This window comes from Ptychodera flava, unplaced genomic scaffold, assembly GCF_041260155.1.
Source record: "Ptychodera flava strain L36383 unplaced genomic scaffold, AS_Pfla_20210202 Scaffold_36__1_contigs__length_1797346_pilon, whole genome shotgun sequence".
NCBI classification, from domain to species: Eukaryota; Metazoa; Hemichordata; class Enteropneusta; family Ptychoderidae; genus Ptychodera; species Ptychodera flava.
Genome location: NW_027248358.1, coordinates 101,619 through 122,105, shown reverse-complemented (window position 1 = coordinate 122,105; position 20,487 = coordinate 101,619).

The following is a 20,487-nucleotide window of genomic DNA, read 5'->3' as shown; positions in this document are numbered from 1 at the left end:
ACACTAGAGATTGTTACGCTTTAAGATTCTGGTGTTACCTGATACCCACTGCGGAAGGGAAAATTTGTCTGATTTCGGTCTACGCTTGGTGGTCCGCATAATTTCCTTATGTACACTTCAGCTGCGAGCTCCGTCTCGTCGCTAGAGTCAAGCGAACTAATTTTGGTGGTTATGTAAGTCCGGAATCATCCTTCTCTGGGCAGTGGTGCACTGGTCCGATATATTGTCCTTTATCGCGTCGTTTCTAAAAGCTTCGAGGAGTTGGTTCAGCTCTGCATCTTTGGCAAGATACTTTTAGTCACCCTGAAATTTCTTTTCCGTGTGCAGGTTAGCACGTCGAGTGTAACCTCCGTTGAGCCTGCTGTCTTACACCATTCGCGAAAACTTTGTACTTTGTCTGTCTTTGTTGCAATTGGTTGATGGGGACAGTAGCTTGGTAACGAAGACTATCCACATGCGAACCCTCTAAGGTCCAAGCCAATCGTGATGCTTAACTGTTCAGCCACGTTGACCTTTTCAGGGTCCCTCCCACTCACAGCCTCGAACCTGGCCCATTTAAACTACAATAAAGCAAGTATTATTTTTACATTTGTAATTATAATTAAAACGTTCAAAACAAGCTAGTAATCCACAAGATACCGATAACCCCCCGCTAAAATCATTGTTTAGGTATAACTCTCAATACCTGAACCTTGCGCTTCATACTTTTTTCACTTTCACCAAAACTGTCAGAAAAGAGATAGACACTCAGATGTTCATCGTCACCAAAACTTATCGCTTTCGATTTCAAAACTACACGCCCTGATTTTATCGTACGAATTTGTTTCTGGGCTTAATTAAGACGATTTGGACAAAGTCGCTTCCCAGTGTCAGCATCATTTGGATAGAATTTACACAATTTCTTAAGTGTCTTATACGTGTTTATGTAGATGTGTACTCGGGACTCTATATCATAATGCTAGCATAAAACGGCGGCAATCGTGTTTTATTTCTGTCTCGTATCGATATCTGTCAGACAGCGTATGGCTGCACTAGTGCAATTCCTTTCCATCTAATTGCATTGTCTATTCTCCAATTTTTTTCCCTAAAAGTCACTACAGCTCATTGAGCATAAAATATTCATGGCGGCCTGAATATCAATGGATTGTAGTTACTAAATCAGCAACATTAAAGAGACACACGTTAACATATCGGAAGCGCGCAAGTAAACTGCACAAGCATGCAATAAACTTAAATTACCTATTAAATATGAAATCCCTTCAAGGCTTTTTATACCATGTTTGAGAAATTGTTGATGAGCAGCATACATGCTCTGCCTCACATCATGTTTGTAAAGAATTTGTTCAAAGATTGGAAATTAGTCTTTAAATAAAATACAATTTACAGATTATCATCTAAAAAGGTCTTCCCGATATAAAGTAGATCAACACAGTGTTTGCATTCTCATTGTAATTTTTAAAAACTGGTGCAAATGGCAATTTATGCGTTTGCAATATCAGTGTCTGACTATTGTTGTTATGTGATATAATCTATATTTCTTTACAGAACTGGCAAACTCTAATTCCTTTGATTACAATCAAGTTATAAGCTCGTTGTATGGGATATTATGGTATGCAGTTCAGAAAAAACAAAACAGAAAAAAAAACCTAATGTGTTGATTGAACTGCATATCCTGTTGTTAGTTTCTAAAGCATACAATTATTCATAACAAGTTTTCAATATCCATATCTGATTAACCCCGCTAGTTTCGTAACCTTGTCACAATTGCGCGTCTAACCAGATTTCTTGGTTGATAAAATTGTTGTTGGAGTTGCGACAAGCGCTTTGTTGTACATCTGCTTGAACTAGCTATGAAACGACGTTTAGAGCGATTCTTGAGGCTTTTACAAATGCGATATAGTCGAGGTCAAATCTTGTCGTCCTTAATTAGCTTGATGCAAAATTCATTTAATACTGATTAATGATTCTTGAATATTTCCTCTCCTGGTAGGGTTTAGAGAAAGTAGGAGGAAACAACTTCGTGTCTGACTTGGTATTAATGCGATATCATAGAGTCATTGCATCATCAATGATGTGTATCTATATTTCTCCATAGAGTGGGAAAACTCCTCTTCACGTAGCAGCGGCTAGCGCTCATGAAGTCTCTGCAAGATTGCTGTTGGAATCTAACGCATCCGTCGACGTACAAGATAAAGTAAGTTTTTTTGGTCATTCATGTTTTTAGCCATACATCTATAGACATCTATAAGACATCGTCATAGCAACAGTTTCCAATAAATTAAAATAAAATTGATTCGTTCTTATTCGTAATAGTCAACATCACTAACCTGCCTACAACACAACAAGTCCTCTCTCTACGGACAAATGATGATAAAGCACGTTTACAATGATTCCTACGACACAACAAGTCCTCTCTCTACGGACTAATGATGATAAAGCACGTTTACAATGATTAGTAGGCAATGATTAGCCGTCAACTGTATTAAACAGAAAAGAAAACACCTCTGCCCGAGTTTATATCAATCAAATGCGTTTCGTTCAATAGCAACTAGTATTGTCTAAAATTGTGGAGAGTTGAGAGACAAGATCGGTCTACTTTGGTCCATTTGCAATGGTTCTGTATTTTTTAACGACTCAAACCGGTACAACAGAGCAAAACGATGTATGGGAGGCGTTATTAAATTATAGTCAAAATTTTGTTCCCTTCCTTTACCTTTTTTTTGCGTTGAGCTTAATTTGATGTACTTCTCAAGCAATTTTAATAAAAACAAACATTTGAACACATTAATTTATTTTTACATATTGCGATCGACAACTTTCATTGCTCATGGTGTTCTCATGTCGTCTGCATTGCTCCCGAGTAAGGTTCTGGTTGACAGTCAGTTACGACAGAAAAGCTCCCCGTCAAGTTTTCTGTAAAAGAATATCCTACTTATCTAGTGAATTATATTGACTTATAGCCATAAATAAGTCACAAAAAGCCGACTGCATCATCGGAAGTACACTGCAGAAAATGTGTTGACAGATCATGTTTCCGATACAGTGACTCAGACAGTTTATAATCATGATTAATTTATGTTGAGGATGTAAAAGGTATGAGACGCTTTAAAGAACGTTAAACTTCCGTGAAGGTTAAGTTTTGTTCTATTTTCCAACCATCAACGAAAAGATATCTTTATACGTACTGCAACAAAGTGTTCATAGGAAATAACTAGTTACAACGCTGTTCTCACTTCAAGTTTTCCCAAATCAGCTCACAAATTTCTTCGTATATGGTAAATTTGGCATATAGGATATCTGAGAACATGTATAAGTTTTGGAGAAGAATGAATTTATTATGTTCAAAGATTCCGAAGAGCTGTTTAGTCTCTGCAATGTGCAGCCACTCGATCAAACGCTATCTTGAAAGCTGGCGCGAGGTCGATTTTTGCTCAAATTTTGGCGTGCCAAATTAATTTTGTGTAGGACTGAGCCTATTTTTCTAACACAAAAATATCTCACCTATTTTGCACACCCTAGACTATGTTTTTCTTCTACCGTGGTAATGAACTTAAACGTAAATGTCTTTGAAATTGTAAAAAACCTGAATTGATATCTTAAAGTTTAAACCTTTATCACAACCCCTTCCATAACGTTAATTTGCCAGAGAGCGGAATTATATTAACAAGTAATTATGGTTACCATCGTGAATAAGAATTTAATTTTATATGAGTACGGTGAGGAGCAAGCAAAGTCGCTTTTCTGTCAATTTCGTCCCTAATGTTCGAACATCGCTATGATAACAATCATAACCAAAGCAGCATGTATAATATAAACGTGTTAATACACGGAATGTGGTTAATATTGTGTCGCATCTACATTTTACTCCTTGTTATGCAACTCGTCAAAATACGGACAAACCACCCAAATATGACGCGATATCCATCAAACATCGTGCAACAACGCCAAAAACTTAACCCATGGCATGTTGATGCCATTTTTTCTCAATAAGTCAAAGTAAACAGAATTCAGTTTCATGATAAAAGTGAGTGTATTTCAAAAGACGTGAATCATGTTCTGAAAGCTATTTTTATGAAATTCGCGTGAGTCTGTTCTATATTACCTAAGTGACCATTATATACAGACATGTTCATGTTACAAGCAAAATATTCGGTACATTTTGTTGTATAAGAGTGATACTTTCAGTGTAAGATAGATATACATATGTTATATCTATATATTTCAGCATGGTGATACTGCTCTTCATCTTGCAGCAGAGGAAGGCCATTCTTGGCATGGAAAGACAGTCCGACTGTTGTTGCAATATGGTAGTGATATACATAGTAAAAATAAGGTAAAAAAAAAAACCAAAAAAATATTAAATTTTTTTTATTTGATATTCGAGTATTGATACCTGATATTCGTTCAAATAATAAACAACAGTCAAATGACTTAATATCCAAAAATGATAAATGTAAACTTTTGAACCCTATATACCAATTTGCATGTTCAAAAAAGTAAAATCATATTTTATGTTGATATAATTTACATATGTAGTATTGTGTAGTTGTTGCAATACAAAATCGACTACCATTTCAACACCACTTTCAATATAATATATATATATATATATATATATATATATATATATATATATATATATATATATATATATATATATATATATATATATATATATATATATATATATATATATAAATATATATGTGTGTGTGTGTGTGTGTGTGTGTGTGTGTGTGTGTGTGTGTGTGTGTGTGTGTGTGTGTGTGTGGGTATGTGTACGGTATAGAGTGACGACTTACACTCGTTGCAATAATACAAAGTGACGACCTGCCGGTAAAGTGACTACCATTCACTTTGTTTTTTTAATCGGAATCGATTCCTGGATGGTTATTTTACCATCCTGTGAAGTTTTAGGTCATGTTTCACTTTGACCGGTAAACCCACCGTGTGCGTGTGTGTACTTTGGCCCGTGTGTGTACTATGTTGTCTATCGCCACCTTCTGCTAAATATGAGAAATATACACAGGTGTTACACACACGGCACATGGGGTTATCTTGCCACCAATAGTCCATTGATAAGTTTGCAACATTGTGTCAAGCCGCTGTAAAACGCGCGCGCCATTTTCAGTGCATTTACGTGAAACATCAGTGTAAGGCGTCACTTTGGTGGATGGAAACCAGTCAACAACTGATACATTGTATTTTAAAATTGGGTAAACTATACGACGCGCACGTCCACTGTACTGGTATGATACGTGGCACAATTTTCACCACAGTGGAATATATTCGTAAAATTTCTACCTTTTCTAAACGTAAACTCTCCCAAAATGTGGATATTTGTTGAGTAACTCCTTGAGAATATGGTGGGGTATCTGCACCAGTAATATTTTGAGAAGCCCATTAAAATATGGCTCTTAAATTGTCCTCACACCCTGCTCTGCAAAGTCAGAGATTCTGACTAAAGGAGGCTATAGCGCTTAGGTTTGGCGCATGGTTCTTCAAGAACATCCTGTTTTAAAGATAATATTTTATCGTTGAACTGAAGTGTCCTAACATTGAAGATTTAGTCTAAACATGTTACCCTTTTGTCGGAAACAAAAGTGCATTCAGCAATGTAACCTACAAAGCTATGGGTAAGCATAGACCCTCGAGAAACTCGAGGGTCTATGGGCTAAGTGAGGAAGAAAGCAAAGTTAGCTTTATGAATGCAAAAATGGGTTGACAAACATTTTGGAAAGAAAAATTACAAAACAAAGGTACCATGCAGACAATATCCTTTTTACCTTACAGCTCAGTCCCGATATCACTGTACTCACAGTTGTCGAATCTACCCAACATATGTATTAAAACACGAAGTGATTACACGAACAGTACAAAGCGGGCTAATTGCATGTTTTCTTCTTTCACAATTCATATTTATTGCAAAGCATATATTGCAATGTCAACCTGTAAATGCTACAAAGCGATGGCATTGCTTTTTATTTTGTCATATACGGGCTCTTTTCACCGGAGCATGCCAACTGGTCGAAAGACGCATCGCTCTGACTGATTTCATGAACTTAGAACCCACATCCATTTGGAAAACAGAATGAAAATTCTATTATTCAGAGTGTGTAGGTTCTTGTGATGCGATCGGAGGTACGACGGGATGCTTCCGTCCTTCTGAATAGGAACCATTGTGTGTTAAGATAGATAACGTGAACGCCACCATAATTCAGAATTTTAATGTAGCCAAGTGTCGGTGCACTTAGTACAGTGGATTGAAGGCGTGAATTAGATGTTGTTTTCAATTGAATTAATCAGTTGATTCGACATTAACATAATTTAATGTACGAATTAGACGACAACTAACTGTTAGATGAATCTGTTCGCTCAAAACTTAGATGCACTGTTATAGATTTATTGTATTAATCAGATAACGATTTACTAGTGTTGGTTTTAAATTAAAATCAGTTAAAAGAACGTATAACCTGTGATAGTCATACTTTGCTGATGAATGTTTGCAATCAAGGAAGTGTGCCTCTCTAGAGTGAAAGAGTTGAGTTTTCTCGCAATCATTCACCGAAACTTCCACATGTGCACGTATTCATCAATTATGTGCAGTAAATTTTAGATTTTCTTGATGATTTCCGCTAAATAAGATAAGAAAACTTGTAAGGTATCATTGCAAATTGCGGCTTTATTTCTACTAGGAAAAAAATCAATGATTGAGTACTAATATCTGTCCCTCGGGCGCATTCTACCTCAACACTGTTAGGCAGTTTTTCGTAAAACGACCAAAAGGAGGAGAGGCACGATCGTTCGGTACTTTCCTCAAATTGTTCGGCAGACAACGCCAAATATTCTCCTGGTAAAGCTCCGACTGGCCATTGGCCCAGACAGCGAACTCTGACAAGTAGTTGATAGAAGACAGTATATTCAAATTGATTTCCGACCAAGATACAGTAAATATTGTTAATGAACTTAGGTAAATTTCTTTCTATTTTTGTTTCCAGAGGGAAAACATTATTTGGCAATTTGATCTGAGGTGCTTTTAATAATAACGGAATGATAATTTTCTTTTTCATCTATGATGAAGACTTTAGTACGATTGACTTAAGTGCTATACAGAAAGAATCGCAAACCGTTATCAGAATTTCAGGGAATTTCGATGCCATCTGAGATTTATACAGCAATATAGAGTTCGGAAACAAGTTTTACGTGAACACGTCACGTCACGAATTTCTGCGATGATGATATGTACGCGGAGCCGGCGTCACTTATATACGTGGAGACAGCTGTAGTCCTTACGTAATTCGTAAACGTTTATATTTATTCTCACCTTTAGGTATCAAAACATTATATAAACTATCGATCATTCATGCACGTTGTTAGTTGGATAAACGAAATAGTGACATCTTCAAAGATATTCATGTATTTTCGTTATTTTTAATGTGCAATTTCTTCCTCGATTTGCGGCATACCAGATAACTATTGAGCTAGCCCTGTGATGCGGAAACAGACTCCGGAGACCCAAGCCAAGCCGAATCATTTCTTGCGCGTGCCATATGAACGGGTGACGTAACGTGTTGCCAAACGGAGTTTCTCACGTGAGCGTGTACGCCAACGCAAACGTGGATTCTACGAGTTCACGTTCACGTAAAACGTATAGCCAAATCTGTCTAATACTTCTGCTTTACCCGAGATAGTAATGGTACCCATCAAAGTCAGTAAATTGAAGTAAAGTGAAAGTACCGTGACAAATTGCCAACTTTGACAACTCAAAAACGGAAGTTTTATTAGCTTTTATCCCACAAGGTGAATTTTAAAGGTACCTGCATGCATAAGAAGTATGCATGGTATGTAACTTATTGACAAAAGTGAGATGATTCGCGTCGGAAAGAGAAATCAGGAATCAATAATACAGGACGAGCTGTTTTTGACTTTTTAGTTCACATATATATCATATGGATGTATCAGTGTGAAGACACGAAAATGATTACAAGCACAGTATAAAGTGAAAGACATGTAGGTTGTCTACCTTTACAAATTAGTGGTCTTGCAAAAAAATCCTTACAATGTTAATTTGTGTAGTACAAAGCAATGGCATTGACAATGTATTGAAATATGCTGAAGTTTGGTGAAGCCGCTGTTTTTAGCTTAGATACGCAAAAAGGGTATAGTTAAATACAATTGATAGATAATCATGTTAAGATCTTAACAACTATCGCATTTTCATTGTTTTTCCATGTCCTATGACGATGAGAGCATCAAAGCTTACAGATTGAATACTGAGAACATTGACCCTGTATCTCATTTACCAAAGTTACAATCGTATAGAGTTGTTCAGCGATAAAGATTGTGAATTATTTACCAACACAAAACAAAATCAAACTGACAAACAAAACAGCAACTTAGTGCGTTTTCTGCCACTGACGTGAATTTATTCAGTCTGTTTATTCAGTTAAGTGAAGGCAAGTGACGAATTGCCAACTTTCACAACTCAAAAACGGACTTTTTCAAAGCTTTTACGTCACATGGTGGATCTTACAAGGTATCTGCCCGCATATTAGAAAGTAAAGAAGTATGCATTGTAAGTACAAAGAAGAAACAATAAGAAGACGCGCATCGAAAAGCAAATCAATAATAAGGACGAGCTGTTTTTGACTTTTTTAGGTCACTGATATATCCAACGTACGTATCAAAGTGAAGAAACGAAAGTGATTATTACAGTACAAAGTGAAAGATATGTAGCTTGTCTACATACTTTACAAATTAGTGGTTATTGCGAAAACACAATCCTTACAATGTAAACTTGCATATAGTACAAAGTGATGGCATTGACATTATGTTGCCATGTGTTGAAGTTTTATGGCGCCATTTTTCAGAATAAAATAAGCAACAACGGTGTAGTTAGAATAAAATTGATAGATTATCATGTTAAGCTCTTAACAGCCATCGCATTTTCCAGTGTGTTTCCGTGTCCTATGACGCGGAGAGTCTTTAAGTGTACAGTTGGAATAATCAAAACATTACCCTCTATCTCATTTACCTAAGTTACAATTGTATAGAGTTGTTCAGCGGACCCTCTATCTCATTTACCGAAGTTACAATCGTTATAGAGTTGTTCAGCGGTAAGATTGTGAATTTTTCATCAAAACAACAGAAAACTAAATCAAATAGACAAAAAAAACCACTGCAACTTAGTGCGTTTTCTGCCGCTGACAGTAGTGAATCAGTTTATTTAGTTGAGTGAAGGCACCGTGATGAATTGCCAACTTTCACAACTCAAAAACGGATGTTTTAATAGCTTATAATTATACGTCACATGGTGGATCTTACAGGGTATCTGCCCAGATATTAGAAAGTATAGAAGTATGCATGGTAAGTAACAAACAAGTAAAATAGGATGGCATGCATCGGAAAGACAAATCAAACATCAATAATCAGGAAGAGCTGTTTTTGACTTTTTTAGTTCACTGATATATCCAACGTATGTATCAAAGTAAAGGCAAGAAAGTGATTACGTGCACAGTACATAGTGAAAGACATGTAGGTTAATATTACTTGCGAAAACACAATCCTTGCAATGTAAACTTGCATATAGTACAAAGTGATGGCATTGACATTACATTGCCATTGTGCTGAAGTTTGATGCAGCGATTTTTCCAGCATAAAAAACTCAACACAGTTGATTGATTATCATGTTAAACTCTTAACAACCCTCGCATTTTTCAGTGTGTTTCCGTGTTTAATGACGATGAGAGTATTCAAGTGTACACATGGATTTATAAGAACATTGACCCTTTATCATTTACCTAAATTACAATCGTATAGAGTTGTTCAACGATAAAGATTGTGTGGTATCTACCTTGAAAACAAGAGACAACTAAATAAAGTCGACAAACAAAACCACTAATCCGTGCGTTTTTTGCCGCTGACATGAGTTGTGTGAGTCTGTATATTGAGTAGAGTGAAGGTACTGGGACATATGCCAACTTTGACAACTCGAAAACGGAAGTTTTATGAGCTTTTACTCGACAGGGTAAATCTTACAAGGTATCTGTATGCACATTTGAAAGTAGAGAAATATTCATGGTACGAAAGTAAATAAAAATAATGAGACATGACACGTGTTGGAAAGAGAAATCAGAAATCAATAATACAGGACGAGATGTTTTTGACTTTTTAGTTCACTGATATATCATATGTATGTATCAAAGTGAAGGCACGAAAGTGATTAGACGCACAGTACAAAGTGAAAGACATGTAGGTTGTCTACCTCTACCAATTAGTGGTTCTTGCAAAACACAATCCTTAAAATAGTGCAAAGCAATGGCATTGACATTGTATTGCCATGAGCTGAAGTTTTGTGCAGCGGTTTGTAGCATAAAATATGCAACAAGGGTATAGTTAAAATTCAATTTAAATGTTAAACTCTCAACAACTTTCGCATTTTCAGCGTTTTCCGTGTCCTATGACGATGAGAGTATTCAAGCAAACAGATGGTATGATCAGAACATTGACCCTCTAACTCATTTACCTAAGTTACAATCGTATAGAGTTATTCAGCAATAAAGATTGTGTATTATTTACCAAAACAAAAGAAAGCAAAATCAAATCGACAAACAAAAAAGCAACTTAGTGCGTTTTTGCCGCTGACATGAGTTTAGGTAGTTCAGTAGGTTAAAGTAAAGTGAAGGCACCGTGACATATTGCTAAAGTTGACAATTTAAGAAAGGAAGATTTTGAAACTTTTTATTCTAAATATTGAATCTTACAAAGTACATACAGGCATATAGCAAAATAAATAAATATGCATGGTAAGTAATAAACAAGGACAAAAATGAGACGACACATGTCAACAATCAAAAGTCAATGATACAGGACGAGCTGTCTTTGACTTTTTCGTTCATTGATATATTCAACATATGTATCAGAGTGAAGGCATGAAAGTGATTACACGCACGGTACAAAGTGAAAGACATTTAAGTTTTCTAGCTTTACAAACTAGGGGTTCTTGCAAAAACACAATCCTTACAATGTAAACTTGTATATAGTACAAAGTGATGGCATTGACATTTTGGTTTCACTGCTCACGGTTCAGTGATTGCGATATTACTGACACAAGAAGTATTATTTCGAAATGTAAAAGCCATGGCCCAGTTTTTGCGACAGAATATTTCCAATTAAAGGATTTTATAAAAAAAAGTTTGTGTTTTTTCTGCTCGAACACCTTAGAATCCCACACGCTCCAACGCCAATTAAATAATTTACTAAATGTCTACCTTAGTGCTTGGTGATTCTTGCAAAACACATCTCACAATGTCAACCTGTACATACTACAAAGCGATGATGTTGATATTTGTATTGTCATGTACTGAGACCTAGAAAAAATGTGTTTCCGCTTAACCCAACCTACACCTTACTGACACCCCAAACAAGAAATGTTCTTCGCCCTCGAAAGCAATTAATGTGATTTTACGGATTAAACTTATAGCATTTGAAAATTATTACATAATACTTAAGTTAGCCAAATAACCTTTACAGAGGAATGAGTTTTTTCCCGTAAAAGCCAATGCAAGTCAGCATATTTCATGGGTTAGGTGTATTGCTTCCACTAATGTTATGACCATGTAGCAAAGTAACTGATAGCATTTCACGTTGAAAATTATTACATATATATTTAAGTTAGCCAAATAACCTTTACAGAGGAATGATGCAAGTCAGCATATTTCATGTGTTAGGTGTGTTGCTTTCACTAATGTGGTGACCATGTAGCAAATGGAACAAAAGTAGATTATGCTGTTCAAAAAGTGGGCTTTATTTGTCATAGCTTTATGACTGTCAGATTATTTTCTCAAGAAGGGAGTTTTCGTTGCAAACGCACAAGACAAATGCCATCAGGCACATCGGGACTTTTTAGAAGCCACTGGGATATCATAAGTACCACAGGCGACCCACACACTATTAATATGATTATTATTGAGTTTTTCTGGCTGTTTTCTCTATCAGTTCCTCTCCTTTTCTACGTACAGTCCCTCTATGGGTATAGGGACTGTGTCTTCATGCTCTGACTGATCGGAGTAATTAAAATAAATGGTTATATAACCTAACCAAGCCTCTTGACTCTTTATTCATTCAACAACACATTACAAGGACGATTATCTCTCATATACACATCTTGTAATTAATTAGTCAACACAACTAATTATGCTAATCCGTGGACTTATCAAGGGTTTGTCAACGTTGGAAAAATAGAGATTTACTGAAAAAGGAGAAGGTATGAAGATCTTGGGAAATGTGTCCCAAGGACGTCCGTAAATCTAGTGGACGCTTATATATTCATGATATGCGCAAACAAACACTGCTCATTATTCAAAAATAAACGGGAAGTTGGATCGAAAGGAACGCTGAAAACGCAGATGCTTTTCGTTGCCAAGCGCCAAATTCAAACATAACCAAGCAGACATGGCCCTGCTCCATGTAACAAATGCCACCAAGAAAGTATCGACCGACCAAGCAGAAAAAGATCGCCTCACTTTGCCAGGTAAACACATCATGACACATCATGGTTGTGACTTGATGTCACTTTGTATCATCAGTCAGAGTGTGTATGGTCCCTCACTTTGCCAGGTAAACACATCATATTGTGTGACTTGATGTCACTTTGTATCATCAGTCAGAGTGTGTATGGTCCCTCACTTTGCCAGGTAAACACATCATGGTGTGTGACCTGATGTCACTTTGTATCATCAATCAGAGTGTGTATGGTCCCTCACTTTGCCAGGTAAACACATCATGGTGTGTGATTTGATGTCACTTTGTATCATCAATCAGAGTGTGTATGGTCCCTCACTTTGCTCTGCTTTACGGACGTCCTCATGCCATGAACTGCACGCAAGGCACTGGCAGAGTTTGCACTGGTTGCGACCATTTAAATGTTTGGAATTAGAGTAGCTGGATCTCCTCGGCCATCGAAATACATTGGGTGCAGTAAATTTTGGATAAATGGTCATGACTGGCTGCAATCTGGTAATTTTGGACACATTTCAGGAGAACTTCCTACCTTCCCGTTTTAGTAACCTTTCCTATTTCGCGATGTTGACCAACCATTAAAATCCCTGATAAATCCACGGATTAGCATAATTAGTTGTGTTGACTAATTAATTACAAGATGTGTGTATATGAGATTAACGTCCTTGTAATGGGGTGTAAAATAAATAAAGAGTCAAGAGGCTAAGTTAGGCTATATTGTCATTTATTTTATTGACTTCGATCAGTCAGAGCATAAAGAAAAGGAGAGGAACTGATAGAGAAAACTGAGAAAAACTCAATAATAAGCTTATTAGTAGTGCGTGGGCCGCCTGTGTATGTACTAAATTAGTTTTAAAAAATTCTTTGCATTGTTCAGTACACAAACAAAGCAAGGATCAAACATGCTTCATTTTACAGGGTCGATTTCTTTTATGTAACTAGGCAACACAAGCTAACTTTCTATAATAATGAAAAGAGTATTCACCCAAAAATTGAATAACTCGACAGTCTCTGAATACAGTGTCAGGAAGTATTTCAATGATATTTACAGTCATGTAGGCCAAACTTTTGTTTAACTCATGAGCTCTCTGATTTGCTTCCATATGGGAACTTGGTAGTTGACAGTATGCATAAATGGTATAACCCTACTTTCAAGATGACAGAAGTGCAGTGCATTAAAGGTAATGCTTGTAGAATCCAAGCATGCATCAGCTAGATGAAAAAACACATGCAAACATCAATTTTACATTGTATTTGTGTGGGAATAAGGCTTGTCTAACTAGAGAGGCTTGGTGCAATTACTACTATGCATGTTGATAGAATGTTTTGCTTCAAGAGACTTGGTATTCAACACCTGGGAATTGATTTTGTACCTGTCCCTCCCTTTGCTTGATATATGCTGTGTGATGACCTGATGTTAATTATAAGCACCAATCTGAATGTGTGCTCTAATTTTGCCAGATATACATGTTATTATGTAACTGGGTTTCACTATGTGATGACAACAGGATTGTGAGTAAGCTCCCTAACTTTGCCAGGTAAACACATCCTGGTATATGACCTGATTTCACTTTGTATCATCAATCAGAGTGTGTATGGTCCCTCACTTTGACAGGTAAACACATCATGGTTGTGACTTGATGTCACTTTGTATCGTCAATCAGAATGTGTATGGTCCCTCACTTTGCCAAGTAAACACATCATTGTGTGTGACTTGATGTCACTTTGTATCATCAGTCAGAGTGTGTATGGTCCCTCACTTTGCTAGGTAAACACATCATGGTTATGACTTGATGTCACTTTGTATCGTCAATTAGAATGTGTATGGTCCCTCACTTTGCCAAGTAAACACATCATTGTGTGTGACTTGATGTCACTTTGTATCATCAGTCAGAGTGTGTATGGTCCCTCACTTTGCTAGGTAAACACATCACGCTGTATGACCTGATTTCACTTTGTATCATCAATCAGAGTGTAATAGAATCCCACACCCCAATGGGTTTAAATGTAATGTCTCACACGAGTTGGGGAATTCTGTCTCACACGAGCCGAAGGTGTGTGTGAGACAGAATTCCCCAACGAGTGTGATACATTCCATCCCAACCCATTGGGGTGTGGGATTATTTTTCTCACGTCCCTCCAGTATCTTTAGAAAATTGCATTTTATTGTGGTAGGTTTATGCTATCAAAAACCAGCACTCGATTGCTCTTGTTTCATTTCTATCATTCCGCACAGAAAATGAAGTTCCGTTCATTGATGCGCATATCAAACACGTTCACATGTATATTACTGATATGACAATTTTGTTTTGTTGGTCAGCCACAAAATTCTCCATGTCATCTGAGGAAAATATTGTGAAACAGCTCTGGTGGCAATCTGTTGATGACATTGCATGGACGCTGTCGTCTGCTACAGCCTCGCTCAATGAAGTCTTTCATTATCTGTATCGCTGTCAAGTCAGTTCTTCTCCAGAAACTCAGACGACGAGCGAAAACAGCGATAGGTTTGTAATGACCTGAATTCTCCTGTTACAACATAAAAGCGGTCATCCTCCGTGCATTTGTTGCTGACGCTGACCGTACTCAAATCTAGAACAACCTGTTCACTCTGCAGTTCAGTCGTCTGTCTGCTATAGTGCCAGTTGTACATTACGCGATGTTCTATTTGTCAAATAATTAGTACAGAGAACTAAGCGCTGAGCAGAATTGACCAATCAACATACGTGTCACATACGAGGTGTTCGTTCGCGCAACAGTACAGAGTGTGAAAACAAATTGATCTCACACTGGTGTTCTCACACTCCCAGCACACTGGGGACGTGAGAATGTATGGTCCCTCACTTTGCCAGGTAAACACATCATATTGTGTGACTTGAAGTCACTTTGTACCATCAGTCAGAGTGTGTATGGTCCCTCACTTTGCTAGGTAAAACACATCATGGTGTGTGATTGATGTCACTTTGTATCATCAATCAGAGTGTGTATGGTCCGTCACTTTGCTAGGTAAACACATCATATTGTGTGACTTGAAGTCACTTTGTATCATCAGTCAGAGTGTGTATGGTCCCTCACTTTGCTAGGTAAACACATCATGGTGTGTGATTTGATGTCACTTTGTATCATCAATCAGAGTGTGTATGGTCTCTCACTTTGCCAGTTAAACACATCATGGTGTGTGACTTTATGTCACTTTGTATCATCAATCAGAGTGTGTATGGTCCCTCACTTTGCTAGGTAAACACATCATGGTGTACGGCCTGATTTCACTTTGTATCATCAATCAGGGTGTGTATCGTCCCTCACTTTGCCAGGTAAACACATCATGGTGTGTGATTTGATGTCACTTTGTATCATCAATCAGAATGTGCATTGTCCGTCACTCTGCCAGGAGAAACAACTTTGTGTGTGACTTTATGTCACTTTGTATCATCAATCAGAGTGTGTATGGTCCCTCACTTTGCTAGGTAAACACATCATGGTGTACGGCCTGATTTCACTTTGTATCATCAATCAGGGTGTGTATTGTCCCTCACTTTGCCAGTTTAACACATCATGGTGTGTGACTTGATGTCACTTTGTATCATCAATATACAATAGAATAGACAGTTTCAAAAACAATTCTGCGAAAATTGAAACCGACAGAAATGTACTAAAAGTCTATACAATACAGAATGTTAAACTACATGACAGATGTCAGCCTATAACTTATGTTACTACAAAGGTCGATATCAGGAAAGTAACAAACAAAATCATTTTATGTATCCATGCATCAATCGATCAGAGAATAACATTTTGATCCACTTACTACAAGGAGTTCTGAAAGGGGCATAAGTAAGTAGAATTTAGATATCAAGGGGCAATGTCTGCATAACTTCGTTGCATCAACGTCGTAAGGTTTAAAACACTCAGAGGGTATCATACTGAGAGGTATTGTTAGAGCTGTAAGTTTTAAAATGTTGAAGTAAATAAGTAAATACAGATTTATTTGTGATATCTGTGACAAAGTCCAATGGATAATATGACATTAAACTGGTCCATAATCATTTCCATTCAAGGTTATACATTACCAGACATTTGTGATTTACAAATATAAGTAGGACCATCCTAAACAAGCGTATTCAAGGCACTTTTGTATTTCATAGAATTGTAACGTTTTGATGAGTAGAATCTTGTGTTTCATTTGATGGTGGAAGTATGCATGGCTAGAAATTTAAAACAGGTTGGGACTAAGAACGATGCCCACATCCTTTACATCCTATATTGGAGTAAGGTTAATTCAGACAACATATCTCAAGGTTTAAATCTTTGTAGATATTTTTTCATCAAGCTATTTTCCCTTCATAACGATTTCAATTCATGGTGTGAATGGCACCAATAAAATTTAGGCACTCACCCTGGCTCTTTATTTGCATATTACTTAAACTTTCATGATAAGTGATATTTGTCCAAATTTGCAGTGCTAAATTAGAAGAACCTATTGCAGATACTGATCTAACAATGATCTGATTATAGCATGACACTATTAACATTATCGGTTGAAATGCTTGCTAAGTTATATACTAACAAAGTGGTGTTATCATTGGCGTTGTAAATCCATTGACTGCATCACATAAACTGCCTAGATATACTAATTTTGCCAATGCAACTGTCTTTATAGACATTTTAGAATGTCTTGTCGAAATAAATCAATCTAAGTACAGTGAATATTTATATTTAGCAATACTGATGCACAATTACACGTAACATTGCAATCACAGTGGCGTATTCAGTTCGCATCGTGGGTGGTCCTTCCTCACTTTGACACATAAACCTGTGCGTGTGTAAAATGATGTCACTATGTACTGTATGCGTGAATGTGTGCAAGATGTTTTACTTTGATACGTAAACCTGCCTCTACATCACTTTGTACGTACAAAGTGGGAACCTTAAAAAAGCCGTTTTCAAGGAAAAGAAGTAGCCCACGTTGTTCAGCAACCTCTTTTATGTCAGATTCTGCAATTTTTATTTAGAAATAACCATTCCTTACCCATTGTTTCACTTTGTACTTTTGGATTTTCACTTTGTACCATATGAACAAGCGTGTCACACTTTGACACATAGACTTGCTGTGGTGTGTGTGTGTGTGTGTGTGTGTGTGTGTGACGTAGAACAGGATGGTTAAGGAATCCAAATTACCCCTGTTGTACGATAATTTTGATCCATCGACGTCAAAATAAAAATAAGAAGACTTTTCATGTGATACATTTATTATCCAATGGTGTTCTTCTCTGTTTAACGTCATCGTATACTCGTGTTTTTTCGAGGAGCCGCACAACTTCGAGTCTTGGACTTAAAGTTGTACGGCTCCGCGAAAATACTCTTATACGATGATGCCAAACAGAGAAAAATACCATGGGATTACATATAAATATATATGCCTTCACAAGTAAGATACAATTTACGTAATGCTGTATTTTGTATTATTGTTTCAATACAACATCGTTTCATAACCATTTTCATTGTCTATAGGCCTTCACAAGAATGATTGTGAGAATAATGCCAGACAGAATTATTGTGATTTTTCTGGGTACAGAAAGAATGACATTTTTATAGGTATTATGAAAATTTAGCACTCAATTTCGAAAAGGTTAGAACACAATGATAAAAAAGAATTGAGCGGTACTTTTTTCGGTAACTGAATGGTTTTGTATAAATATTTGAAATACGTCCTTTATAGTGTGCAATCAATGTTTGATATACGATATTGTGCTTTCTGCACTTCAATCTAAAGTACCATACAAATCAACACACTCTAATTCCTTGGTAGACTCTGCATACGACTCCCTATTCAATATATCGATTGTAATACATCATCAATCCACTCAGAGTCAATTAGGTATTGCCTACCTAAGGTGTCGGCTTTATTTTAAAGAGTGAAATGTAAGCAATCAACAGCAGGAACAGCCATTGATCACAATGTGTCGCCTCCTTACTGTAAATTCAGTTACACGAGAAATGAGAGAGATATAAAGTGTTCCTGTAATACTCCAACATTTAATACATACAGAAGAGCATTTTATGATTCAATATCAATACATCACCGAGTTGCCAAAAGGGATCTATGTGTTTAATATTTTTATTTCTACTGTGCTGTAGTTAATATTTTTTTGCATTTTTTAATAGCAGGAAAGTAATGCAAAAAACTATTAACTACAGCACAGTAGAAATAAAAATATTAAACACGTAGATCCCTTTTGGCAACTCGGTGATGTATTGATATTGAATCATAAAATGCAATTTTGTATGTATTAAATGTTGGAGTATTACAAGAACACTTTATATCTCTCTCCTTTCTCGTGTAAATGAATTTGCAGTTAGCAAACTCGAAATCATCAATCATAATTTTTGATTGCGAAACTGCGTCATGTTTTCACAACGCAAGCTTCATCACTAAATACAAAATCGGTTAACAGTGATATCCAACGCTCCTTTAGAATAACGTTGTCAATCTGTAATGACATATGTCTGAGAAAAAATGGCAAATTGGATGCATAGTAACCTAAAGTAAAATCAGGCAGAGAAATCGTTGACTTCTATTCATTATGTGAGATTTTTGAAAGTCACATATTTGTCAATTTTGCTGTCTATAGAATTGCATGCAATCTCCTAATTAAGTTTATTCCCTCCTTGAAATCGATCATCAACCTTATTCTTCATATTATGTTATTACTGGATTATAATTATATTCCTACGGATTCAACTGGGGATAGAAAAGACCAGGATTTACAGACTTTGTAGAATACATGACTAATATAAAGCGTGGTAAACCATTACTACTATTTAACCCCTCAAGGATGGAAAAAGACCTGTCGATGTCGCTGTTGGAACTAACAAAGCACGTACTCTTGGATTATGAAAGGGTAAGAAACGTTGCTGATCTTCTCCTTTTCAGTTTGGTTGTTTGCATATCAAAGCATAAGGTTAAACGACACACTCAAAGAAACAGAAATCTTTACAGTCTGCTCCTTCTAAAATATTTTGCTGTTCGTATATTTTACACATATCTTTGTACAACGTAACAGGTAAACTTCACAAATTTGTTAATGCATTTTGACGATTGGTGTCACGTTTTGATGCAAATCTACTTATCGCGTATTCTACATCATTTTAAACAGAAACACAAGGAATACAATGACTTGATGAGAGAGTCTGGATTTGAACGAGAAATCATGAAAGTGTTTCTCTGTGGAGAAGGCGGAGTTGGCAAAACTACATTGAAAGAATCTCTTCAGAGGGTAAGTGACCATACCAAAATATTTTCAAAGGAATGACAAAGTAAACCTAGAGGGGCATGCAAACAAACAACGGCAACATTTAAAATAATTTTTGAAATATTAGAATTCTCTGTAATACTTGATATCACTATCTGGTATTATTTACTGAAACGTTGGATGTCAACATTGCACACAAAATATACGGCATATGATAAGTATTAAGAGACCAGCTACCCAGTGCATGCGAGAATTTAGCTAACTTTCAGTGCTAACGTTTACTACAGTTTGATGAGTTCAAATAAAAGTTAATTGTATACGGTCATATTGGACATTTCGATCATTTTTACAGGTTTGCAGATATACAGGTATAATTAATCCCCTTCAAAATCACTACGACTGACTCGTCGGTTTTAAGCACAAGTGAATGTAGAAGGTAACAATAGTGCGTGTCCGTATAACGACCTGTGGCTCATATATATTAATGTTCATTACTCCATATTTCATTTTGACACAGTTTCAGATTACTCCCTTCTAAGATTGGAGAATTTCGCTCACTTACAAAGTAAAGCATTAACGCTTTGACTATTACACAGTAAGTGAGGCTACCCACAATTATCCACGATCTGTACACACGGAGATCACTCACTAAACTGAAGCAAATTTCTTCTGTGCACAGAACAACACAGTCCATATTTCAAAATTCTGGCTACGTAGT